General features: G+C 40.5%; 1 long non-coding RNA gene across 1 annotated transcript in view; it reads left to right on the top strand.

Moving 5' to 3' along the window:
* The window catches only part of LOC129658857 (uncharacterized), a 442,729-nt gene that overhangs the window by 13,380 nt on the left and 416,632 nt on the right, over positions 1–12,717 (top strand). Inside the window, exon 2 of the long non-coding RNA XR_008717538.1 lies at positions 5,756–5,900. This is a non-coding gene — a long non-coding RNA (uncharacterized LOC129658857). The remainder of the gene's footprint in view (positions 1–5,755; positions 5,901–12,717) is intronic.

Raw genomic sequence — 12,717 nt, 5'->3', positions numbered from 1 at the left:
TATGGTCAACTCACGTCTGCAAAGCCCTATTATTTTTAGACTACCCTTTTTTATTAAATAAGCTTTAAGCTAAATTCCGTATTCGAAGAAATTAATTTTATCTCACAACACTGAGCTCCAAATGTAGGAGAAACAAGCTCAAAAGGAAAACATAACTTCTGTATGAAAACAGTCTTTTTGAATCTGCTAGTGAACCCATTAAAACTATGAATTTCATTTCTGAAAGGAGAGCATCTCTTTCACATATCACTCAGGATGTGATAGCCTGTCATCTTTTAGATGGGTGTCTGCTCTCATTTCTGATTTTATTAATTCCAATTCAACTAACCCTGAAAAATCTTCCCAGTGGAAACTCCCTCTCTGGAGGTGGTTTTCATCTCTCAGAGATGATGTGATTCTGTGGAAACTTTATTATTCTGTCAGAGAGGGATGGTGTAGGAAAGATCTATAGAGAGACTTCCGTCATGATCCTCCCAGTTACGTTGACAGATGGGATGAAGACCACAAAGCTTTGTCCTTGGAAAAGAAGGGGAAGTAGTCTTGCACCTTGGTTCTCTTACCAAGTCATGGCTACTGCAAGGAGCCTGGATTTGCAGTCAAGACTTACTGAGTTCAAGTCCCAAGTGTGCTGTTGACCAGCTGTGTGATTTGCATCAGTTTGCACAAGTTGCTGTAAACTTCAGTGTCATTATTGTTAATCTTCTTTACTGTTAATATTAACCATCTGATAGCATTGATGTGAGGATTAGATAAGACCATGCATAAAAGGGTGATGCAAATGGAAGGAATGGTTATTATTACTACAGGCTCTTTACAGCTCTAGCTGATTTTCTACCTTAAGTTCAGTGTTGTTGGATATTAGTTGTCTTCCCGTATTTTGCTGGTAGCAGCAGAAATAGTCAATGGATAAATGGGTCTTCAATTACAGTCTTTTCTTGGGACTGACCCATAGCTAAATCCCTGCAATATATCTCTACACTACAGGCATTAGAAAAGATATAGAAAAATGCTACCAGTAAACCACAGGATCCCCTGGCCTGCGTCACCCTTGGTCTGCCAAATCTGGACTTAGAACTCAAAATAGCATTTCTTTTAGACTTAGACAAATTGAAAAGAAAAAGTAGCTCTCAGTTGAAGCCTGTGATGAACCAGTGCTTTATTTTATACTTTTCTTTTGAAAGTTATTTTTAAAAAGAGGCAAGTGATACTTAATAAAGCTTCCCATGCTTGCTCAGTAACAGTTAACGGGTCCAGGTCTGTGACTATAATCTTCAATTGATGGATGTTTGGTTTCCATCTATCAATAGCTTGTCTAAGGGAAATTATATTTAGGAACAGTTATCTAAGAGACATGCTCCCTGCCTACCCACTTGCATATTTTATCTTTGGATTTAGTTAGAAGACTGAAGGCATATGTTACTTTAGCTTCTAAAGAATGAATACCCTTCCATGAACCATACCAATACATTATGTCCTCAGCTTTTTAAGAAAGTTGTTACAAGAAAAGGCATATGAAATCAACTCTTGCTTTTAGTGAAAATGCTCTTGAGAACACTTAGGGTCCCCTATATAAAGTCATAGATGAGAGGTTTTTTTTTTTTTTTTTTTGAGAACTTAATACCAGGAAAAGCTTTGCCTTTCCCAGGGCACTCTAGTAAACAATGTGTGCTCAGTTGCTGCCATGTCTGACTCTTTGCAACCACATGGACTGTAGCCTGCCAGTCTCCTCTGTCCATGGGATTTCCCAGGCAAGAATATTGGAGTGGGTTGTGATTCCTTTCTCCAGGGGATCTTCCTGATGCAGGGATGGAACCTGCATCTCCCGTGTCTCTTGCATTGGCAGGCAGGTTCTTTACCATTGAACCACTGGGAAAGCCCAGTGAACAATGATACTTAAGTAATTACTTGGTACTTGGTTGCCATTCAGCTTCCAAAGAGCTTGAAGCAATATTTGAAGTTCAACGGTGGCATCAATGTTTACTTTAATAGATAGCCTACTTATATATCACTTTTTAAAACCTTGCTAGATTGTTATTCATATCTTTTGTTGTAAGCCATATCAAATGGTTTTTGAAAAGAAGCATTATGTAAAGAGAAATGAAATAGTAGCTGTTAAAAAGGACTTAAACAAGACAAGAGGAAGAGGGATAAGAATGATCATCCTTGTCATCATCATCATAGAGGGGGCTATAATTACTTATGAATGTAGGAAAAGAAACTAATGGTAACTTTCACTTGTATTAAAACGTTTTTTAAAAATTAGAAAACATTTATGCATTAGAAAAATACAGAGAAAAATATAACATGTGCCTGTGTATTGTCGTTATCTAGTCACTAAGTCAGGGCCAACTCTCTTGTGATCCCATGGACTGCAGCCCACCAGGCTCCCCTGTTCAAGGGATTCTCTGGGCAATAACACTGGAGTGGGTTGCCATTTCCTTCTCCAGGGGCATCTATGTACCCATTATTCAAATTTAACATATATTATTATTTGCCATGTTTTGTTCAGATACAAAAATTTAAAGCAAAAATTACAATATAATCAAAGGTTATTTCTTTCATCCCCTCTCTGTCCTGAGGCTATCTGTGCTCTGATGTGAACTTTCTAACGAGGCATTTGTATATTACTACATGTATCTGTCGGCAGTTTTTTGTTCTTTCTTTCCCAGCAATGCTTTTGATTTTTATCCATAGAAACCAATGTAATTCCTGTTAATTGCTAACTTCCCTCATATGATCAGACCACTGTGTGTTTCATTCCTTAACTGAGGACAGTTAGGATTTTTCCAGTTCCCTAATATGGCGAGCAGTACTGCTTTGCTCCTGTTTCTTAGTACACAAGTGAGAGAATTTCTCTAGGGTATGTGCCTCGAAGGGAAATGGCTAGATCATAGGTCTTCATTCATTCAGCAAATAATGCAGTGTCTGTTATTTGGCATGTACCATTCTAGGTGGGCTTCTTGGTGGCTCAGTATTAAAGGACCCATCTGCAATGCAGGAGATGTGGGGTTGACCCCTAGGTCAGAAAGATCCCCTGGAGGAGGGCATGGCAACCCACTCCAGTATTCCTGCTTGGAGAATCCCATGGACAGAGGAGTCTGCCGGGCTACAGTCCTTAGGGTCACAAAGAGTGGGACACGACTAAAGCTACTGAGCGTGCACACACCATTCTAGGCATCTTTTGTTGCCTATCTACAAATACTACAGTGAATAAGACTGCATGAACCACTCTGGGGGTGCACTGGAGGAAAAGATAGACAATAATAAACAAACAAAATAAATGTATGTTAGATAGTGAAAATGCTCTGGAGAAATAATAAGCAGAGCAGGCAATAAGTCTGTAAATGAAAAGGTTTGCAATTTTATAAAAGGTGGTAAAGGGTAACTCATTATGGTTTTAATTTTCATATCTCATGAGTGAAAAGAAGCATCTTTTCATACATTTAAAACTGTTCATATTTTATGCACCCCTTTAAAATTCCTGTATTACATCTTGTTGATTTAAATCCTTTAATTTCAAATGCTCTTTAAATATATACAAACTAAAACTAGACATAAACTTCTAGAACTTTCAGTTCTTATTATAGCTTGTAGTTCTTATAAAAACAAATGTAAAAATTGCATACAACTCTCTCCTCTGCAAAGGAAGAAAAAGCTTTCCGTTAGCCCACATAGTTTAATGTTACACGAAGTATTAGTGGCTGTGGCTCTTTTCTTTGGGGCTTGGTCTGCCTTTCCCACTGGGCGTCACAAGGTGATGCGATTCTCTCACTGCTCTTCTTTCTGAATCACCGAAACACCTTTGTTCCTCCAGCACACTCTGAAGTCATCTGGCCCACGGTTGGTGCAAAAGCCTCATTTACTTCTGAAATCTATCTCTGTACATTGTTAATTAGCTGAAGACAATTAAAGTAGGACTACTTGGCACAAATCTGATTGCAGACACAAAGACAGACTGGGCCTGTGAGGAGGCATTTGGTTACGTGTGGTTCAGTTCAGTTCAGTCGTTCAGTCATGTCTGACTTTGTGACCCTATGAACTGGAGCATGCCAGGCTTCCCTGTCCATCACCAACTCCCAGAGCCTACTCAAACTCATGTCCATCACATCAGTGATGCCATCCAACCATCTCATCCACTGTCATCCCTTCTCCTCCTGCCTTCAATCTTTCCCAGCATCAGGGTCTTTTCCAATGAGTCTTTGCATCAGGTGGCCAAAATACTGGAGTTTCAGCTTCAGCATCTGTCCTTCCAATGAATATTCAGGACTGATTTCCTTTAGGATGGACTGGTTGGATCTCCTTGCAGTCCAAGGGACGCTCAAGAGTCTTCTCAACACCACAGTTCAAAAGCATTAGTTCTTCGGCACTCCGCTTTCTTTATAGTTCAACTCTCATATCCATACATGACTATTGGAAAAACCCCAGCTTTGACTAGACTGACCTTTGTTGGCAAAGTAATGTCTCTGCTTTTTAATATGCTGTCTAGGTTGGTCATAGCTTTTCTTCCAAGGAGTAAATGTCTTTTAATTTCATGGCTGCAGTCACCATCTGCAGTGATTTTGGAGCCCAAGAAAATAAAGTCTCTCACTGTTTCCACTGTTTCCCCATCTATTTGCCATGAAGTGATGGGACCAGATGCCATGATCTTAGTTTTCTGAATGTTGACTTTAAGCCAACTTTTCACTCTTCTCTTTCACTTTCATCAAGAGGCTCTTTAGTTCTTCTTTGCTTTCTGCCATAAAGGTGGTGTCATATGCGTATCTGAGGTTATTGATATTTCTCCCAGCAATCTTGATTCCACTTTGTGCTTCATCCAGCCTGGCATTTCGCATGGTGTACTCTGCATATAAGTTAAATAAGCAGGGTGACAATATACAGCCTTGACGGACTCCTTTCCTGATTTGGAACCAGTCTGTTGTTCCATGTCCAGTTCTGACTGTTGCTTCTTGACCTACATACAGATTTCTCAGGAGGCAGGTGAGGTGGTCTGGTATTCCCATCTCTTGAAGAATTTTCCACAGTTAATTGTGATCCACACAGTCAAAGGCGTTGGCATAGTCAATAAAGCAGAAGTAGATGTTTTTCTGGAACTCTCTTGCTTTTTCCATGATCCAGTGGGTGTTGGCAGTTTGATCTCTGGTTCCTCTCCCTTTTCTAAAACCAGCTTGAACATCTGGAATTTCACAGTTCACATACTGTTGAAGCCTGGCTTGGAGAATTTTGAGCATTGCTTTGCTAGCTTGTGAGATGAGTGCAATTGTGTGGCAGTTTGAGCATTCTTTGGCATTGCCTTTCTTTGGGATTGGAATGAAAATTGACCTTTTCCAGTCCTGTGGCCACTGCTGCGTTTTCCAAATTTGCTGGCATATTGAGTGCAGCACTTTCGTAGCATCATCTTTTAGGATTTGAAATAGCCTCAACTGGAATTCCAACTGGAATGCTCTTTCAACTGGATTTCCAGTTTATGTGTGGTTACCCAGATGATTTAGAACATGCTTACTTTATCAGTGAAATGAATACTGTATCAAATCCTGAAAAATATATTCCAATGAGAATATGCCAGTCTCCCCAAATGGGTCAACCTACCCCAGTGTGAGCAACTCTGATCTAACATAGATTTAGAGCCCCAGATGGATTATGAACTAGTACTAACATGGTTTCTGGAATAGGCCGAATATTTTTAGGGTCGACAATTATCCAGATGGCTGAGTCATATGTGTTAGGAATCTGAAGTCTTTTTCCTTGGTTTGCCTAGTTTGGAGCTGTACCCTATGTGAAGCTCAGAATGGGCTTCCCTTCACTGTAGAGAAGACCAGGAGAAATTTGCTGTGCGTCCTTCTTTCTGTGATGTGCACCTCATTACCAGACTTCCTTGGGCTTCCCTTCCCTCTGAGGTCCAGGTATGTGACAGTGGCCTATTTTATTATTTTATTTTAATTTATTTTATTTTACCTCATGTTCATTATCTGAAACTTTTGTATCTGTTTGTTTGTACTTTTGTCATGTGGATGACAAATTCAGTGGAGAGATGACTCAAGACCTTCAATTTCATTCATTCCTGATTGCTGGTATTATAGATTGCTGGTGTGGATACCTAAGGTTGAGGGGCTGATACAACTGTCCATCTGACTATGAATCAAAATCTTTGTTTCATTATTCACAACTTGAATCATCAAATATTCTTTTTGGCAAGTCAGGGTCATTATATAGATACTGAGAACAGACTTTATAGTCATACATATTAATATTGTTGATAGAATTGGCCTTATTGAGAATTTATTACTGCCTGCTAAATGTTAATAGAACTAAAAATTAACACAGCTAGGGGATTTTGCTCAAAAAAAAGGTGAGAAGTTTTACATTGAACACACATGTGTATGTGTGGTTAAATCATGTTAAATTGCAGCTTTCACGGGTCAAAAACAAATATAAGCAATATAATATGGTTCATGTATGCCTTACCAAAGCAGTAACAAGGATAATAATGTCTAGTTTTCTTTTTTTCTTAAAAACCAATAATCAAGCAGGTCACCTGGGTCTTAAAACAACACTTTCTTTACATAAAATATTTTAGTCTTGTGGGGTGGGATGCAATAAAAATTTCCTGTCTACAGAAAACCTAGAATGCCTTTGTCCTTCATCTAGCAAAATTCTCCCAGGACCCAGAGCTAATCTGTTCATAAAAGCTTCAATCACCATTCTCGTCCACAGTGAGGGTTGTTTCCTGTGAACTTGGTGATTTTCTGCTTTGCTACCATTATTTTAGTTAATAGTTCTGTATTATCTTCTTTCTAAATAAATTGTCAACTCCTTGGGAACAGAGACCATTCCTTGACTCTTTATGGCTTCCAGTAACTATTGATTTGCCTGAGCATTTGACTTGGGAAGGGTATTCTGATAGGATTTAACTATTTATTAAGTTGGTAGAGTAACAAGGAAATACTATTCAGAGGACTAGGAATGTTGCATTTTGAGAAACCAGTCAAGGATTATCATTTTGATAATCCTTGATTGGTTTCTCATATTTGGCAAAACTAATACAATTATGTAAAGTTTAAAAATTAAAAAAAAAAAAAAAAAGGATTATCCTGCCACAGTCTCGTTTGGTAGACAATGCAAAGCTGAGATTCTCCTTTGGGAGAAAATACACTTTGAGACTCTCTCGGCTGTTTGAAATTCTCTTAAGTCTCTGTTCCAAGTAGAATGGTCAAGAGAAGCTTATCCCACCAGATTGAATCTGTGTTGGCTAAACTGAGCACAGAGATCATCACCTATTGATTTTAGTATGGCGGTGATAAACATTGAGCATGTAGATAAAGTCAGCCAGATATCTGGTTTGTGTACTTATATTGGTAATTGGGTGACATTTTCTTCAATGGATAAATATGGATGAATCTTCAGTGGAAGATATATTTGAATAACCTACAATATAAAAAATATGATTTTTAATGTGTCTTTATGTTCACCAGTACCATCTTCAACAAAACTGCCCCCATATCTCAAAAGTTAATGACAATTTCTACCACAGCATAGAAAGGATCTTCAGGTAATTAATGACAGCACCTCAGGCAACAGCTTTTCCCTTTGTCCTTTCCGTTTTTATAAGAGAACTCAGTGCCAAAAGGAGAAGAAAGAGAAGGGTTCACAGTCAATGCTCATGGACCAGACACTTAATCTGAACTTAACTAAAAGTCAATATTTAGCTGTACCTTATCAGTGTGGAAATGTCAAGCATAGCAAGAGACAAGAACAAATTTCTCATTCCTGTGCTTCAGTGTTTAAAGCTGTGTGGCAGAGTTTCAACATCAGATAAGACAAAATGGCCTTTGGGAAAAAAAGACAACAAATGACAACACTTGCAGCTGCCGGGACCCAAGTTTATGCGAGGAACACAGTCACGGGAGATGCCTCCTAATCTGTCTCAGCACATCCCCTTGGTCACCTTGTGGCCTGTGTGATGCCAGCGCTTGATCATCACTCACAGCAGGTAGCCTTCAAGAGACTGCAGCTTGCTGGGTAAAGTCAAAATTTGTTGCCACGTAGGACAGTTGACACAATTATTTGCCTTCTCAGTTTGTGTGGCTGGGAAATGCATCAAGCATGGCTGTGGATCATAGACTGTGGGTCTGCCAAGCAGGAGTTCCCCTGGGGCCTCCCTGAAGCTAGGGACAGTTCAGGTTTAGAACAGAGGTTTTCAATCTTTTAAGAACTTCCAAAGGGCTTCCCTGGTGGCTCAATGGTGAAGAACCCACCTGCCAGCTCAAGAGCCACAGGAGACACAGGCTTGATCCCTGGGTCAGAAGATCCTCTGGAGAAGGAAATGCCAACCCACTCCAGTATTCTTAGCTGGGAAATCCCATGGACGGAGGAGTCTAGCAGGCTACAGTCCATAGGATCACAAAAGAGTCAGACATGACTGAGTGACTAAACAAAAACAGCAACAACAATAAGAACTTCAGAACCCTTTCAAAATTCCATCTCACTCTATAGGACTCCAGCTGGCCTCACCTGTGTAATTGCTGTTGAAAGTTGTATTTTGTTAAAAAAAAACAGTTATATTGGAAAAACCTGTAATGATACTCACATTTAATGAGGTGGTTGGACTCCCTCTCCATTTGGTTGTGAAGAAAAGGAAATAGTGTAAGAAAGAAAGCTGGTGACTTATATGGCTAAATATGCATTGTTACTGACTTTTTAAGGACTTGTGGGTGGGTCTGGCATTTCATGGAACATGGATATCTAGAAATTGCTGAGAGAGAAAACATCTCTTCATCTCAAAGTCCAACTAGAAGGGATCTGCATCACCTAGGTTCACAGAACATTGAGGCCTTAGAATTTACCAAGAGCAGGGACCTACTGTTCCAGACTATTTATTTGAGTCAGCTAGGTGCTTGTTAAAAAATACAAATTCCGGTTACTTTCCTCCTAAACATTCTGATTGAGGGAGACTATAGTGGAATCTGGAAGCCTAGTTTTTTTAACAAGAGTTCAAAGAGATTTTTTAAAAAAAATTATTTATTTATTTTTGGTTGTGCCGGGCCTTTGTTGGTACGCTTGGGTTTTCTCTAGTTGTGGCGAGCAGGGGCTGCTCTTAGTTCTGATGCATGGGTTTCTCATTGTGGTGGCTTTGCTTGTTGCAGAGCACGAGCTCCAGGTGTGCAGTTTAGGCTCAGTAATTACAGCACATGGGCTTAGTTGCTCCGCAGCATGTGGAATCTTCCTGGGAATCCACTGTGCCACCAGAGAAGTTCCCCAAAGAGATTTTATCTTCCGACAGATCCAGAAACGTTGCTCTACTGTGTCCTGGCATAACGCACACTACAGGGTAGCTACTCAGTACTGGAACGAATGAGCGAAAGGAAGAAACCGCAGAGAACATGCCGAAAGGCAGTCTCAGCCCCCGATGTCGCTGCGTTCTCATTCAGTGTGCCAGGGCTTTTGGCCTTGCACAGCTAACTCCAAGTTGTGGGAGAATGACCTTCAGAAACAGTTGATAAAGGTTAGGTTTTTGAATGTCACATGGAATAATACTCCTTCCCCTTTGTCCTTTGTCGGGATGTCATAGTGACACACACACGAAAATACTATGTCCTAAAAAAGGAACGGAAGCTAAATGTCATAAACAGAAAGGAACTTGTCTAAGTCGCCCTTAGGAAGAAATCGATTTTGTGTGTTCTGCCAAAATAGGTCCCACCAGGTGTAAACCATCCTTCCTCTTTCAGCTGTTCCTCCCCGGTGGCTCACTGGTAAAGAATCCGCCTGCCAATGCAGGAGACTTGGGTTCAATCCCTGGGTCGGGAAGATCCCCTAGAGGAGGGCATGGCAACCCACTCTAGTATTCTTGGAGAATCCCATGGACCGAGGAGCCTGGCAGGGTACAGTCTATGGGGTCACAAAGAGTAGAACACAGCTTAACAAGTAAACAACAACAAAAGGCACAAAGGTGAAGAGGTGTTGGGAGCAGAATTCCTATCTCCATGTAGGTAGTGCCGCGTATGATTTCTGTACTCAGTTCAGTTCAGTCACTCAGTTGTGTCCAACTCTTTGTGACCCCATGGACTGCAGCATTCTGGGCTTCCCTGTCCATCACCAACTCCCGGAGCTTACTCCAACTCATGTCCATCGAGTCGGTGATGCCATCCAACCATCTCATCCTCTGTCGTCCCCTTCTCCTCCCACCTTCAATCTTTACCAGCATCAGGGTCTTTTCCAATGAGTCAGTTCTTCGGACAGGTGGCCAAAGTATTGGAGCTTCAGCTTCAGCATCGGTCCTTCCAATGAATATTTAGGACTGATTTCCTTTAGGATGGACTGGTTGGATCTCCTTGCTGTCCAAGGGACTCTCAAGAGTCTTCTCCAACACCACAGTTCCAAAGCATCAATTCTTCAGTGCTCAGCTTTCTTTATCATCCAACTCTCACGTCCATATATGACCACTGGAAAAACCATAGCTTTGACCTTGTTCCTCCTTTTCTAAAATTGTATGACACATTAACTTTGCTATTATGGTTCCCAGGGGAATCATTTTGTAAACTCCATACAATTTATAAAACTTTGTTACAAGTCTCAGAACTACAGGAGCAGAGGACATGGGTGTAAGTGAGAGAAGGAAGGTGGAAGCTGTGTCTTTATTCCACTCACTCTAAGGTTCTCTGACAGAGCTGGGGCACATGGCAGGTATGGGACTGGACTGAGAATGCCCAATTGTCTCTTTTTGTTCAATTTCTATGACTACCTGTCATCATCATGGGATTTATTTAGAGTTATTTGATTTCTACTGAGGAGAGGATAGACAACATGCTGGACAAAAAGAGCCCCATTGAATTTCTTGAAACTTCTCATGCTCTATTTTTGTGACTTACTGAAAGCTTTAGTAAGTATTGTTGGGGAAAAAAAGCAACAAGGCAGAGTTAAGGAAGGTTGAAGGCTGGCCCAGTAGTGGTTCTTAAGCTTCTCTGCATTTTAGAGTATGGGCAAGTTAAAAAACTCTAGTACCTAGGCCTTGTCCCATACCAATTCAGTGCCAATTTCTGGGGGTGTGACGTGGGTGACACTTAGAAAAAAATTTCCTAGGTAGTTTCTTTGTGCAGCCGAGTGGTGATTCCTAGATTGTTCATACACTCTGTCTTTTCTAGTTATATGTTATTCCCTCTGCCTGAAATGACCCTCATTCCTTTTCCTGTCGAAGGCCTACTCATCTTTAAAAATTTACCACACAGATACCTTCCATTGATGGAGTTCACTCGTTTGTTTGACACATATTTACTGAAATGCTTCCTTCTCCATGGTGATGGCACTCAGTGACAACACAATGCATTTTGACGATTTTAAGTTATTTATTATTATCATTGTTTTCATTCATAGACTTGGAGCTTTTGAAGCCAGGGATTGCAAATTATTCATCTTTGCATTCTGTAACACATTTCCCTCTATTTCCATTCCCCCACATTCCCAGAGGTTGGTGATGATTGTCCCATAGACATTCAATATTGCATAATAATGGTTTTTCAAAGGTGTGGTTACCATACTCAGTGGATTCAAAATTCCTATAGCTTAACTTCAAATTAAGAGTTTTGTTTTAGTAATGCCCAGATTTGTTTGTAATGGTTTTCTTAGAGATACCCATGCTTTTGTGAGTCTTGTATTTGCAGTAGCATTGAATGATGCTTTCTTGAAATGATATGAGATTGTTCCAAGGTTTATTTCCCAGACAATACTTGACATCATGAAATTTTGTATTTTATAGACTTTGTTTTTATACTCTCCCATCCTCAAGTTCACCTGTCTCTTTTTATTTCACTCATTTCTTTACCTGATACTTCAGGCCCTCTAGGCTCAGTGAAGTGTTAGTCACTCAGTTGTGACTGATTCTTTGCAATCCCGTGGACTATAGCCCACCAGAATCCTCTGTCCATGGGATTTCCTAGGCAAGAATACTGCAGTGGGTAGCCATTCCCTTCTCCAGGGGATCTTCCTGAGCCAGGAATCGAACTCAGGTCTCCTGCATTGCAGGCAGATTCTTTACCATCTGAGCTACCCCTGACTCTAAAACCTAACTCTCACCTGCCCACGTAAATCTTCTGGGCTAGTTAGACTGGTCTTCTTAATGCTTCCCAAGTATAGGGTTTTTTAATCCTTCTTGCCTAATACTATTCTGAATTGTTCTGGTACTCCAAAGACTCACTCCCTCCATGAGTTTTTGCCTGAGTTCTTCAGCTTTTTCATAAGATCTGCACTATGCAATTTAGCCCTAGTCTTTATGCTGCTGCTGCTAAGTCACTTCAGTTGTGTCCGACTCCGTGCAACCCCACAGAGAGCAGCCCACCAGGCTCCTCTGTCCCTGGCATTCTCCAGGCAAGAATACTGGAGTGGGTTGCCATTTCCTTCTCTGCCTGTTCTTTATACAGTTTTGTTTATTTTTTATTATTAATGTCATTCCTCACAGATGACCTGTCTCTTTACCTGACTGTAGGAATTGTCTCATGTGTAGCTTTCATAGGTTCTGTGGCACCTACCACAACTAAAGGCTATTGTCTAGTTACTTAATACATGTTTGATTCTTTAGAGATTGAATTCAGTCGTATTGGTAAAGCTGGATTGTTTAATACACAATTTAGAAAATTTGGAAAGGTTTTCTGTGCAGTGTAAGTGCAGCTCTGGGGCCCGGTCATGGGCTGAATTGTGTCTCCCCAAATTTATATGTTGGAGTCCTAACCA

Source organism: Bubalus kerabau, chromosome 8, assembly GCF_029407905.1.
Source record: "Bubalus kerabau isolate K-KA32 ecotype Philippines breed swamp buffalo chromosome 8, PCC_UOA_SB_1v2, whole genome shotgun sequence".
NCBI classification, from domain to species: Eukaryota; Metazoa; Chordata; class Mammalia; order Artiodactyla; family Bovidae; genus Bubalus; species Bubalus kerabau.
This window is presented reverse-complemented; position numbering and strand designations above follow the sequence as displayed.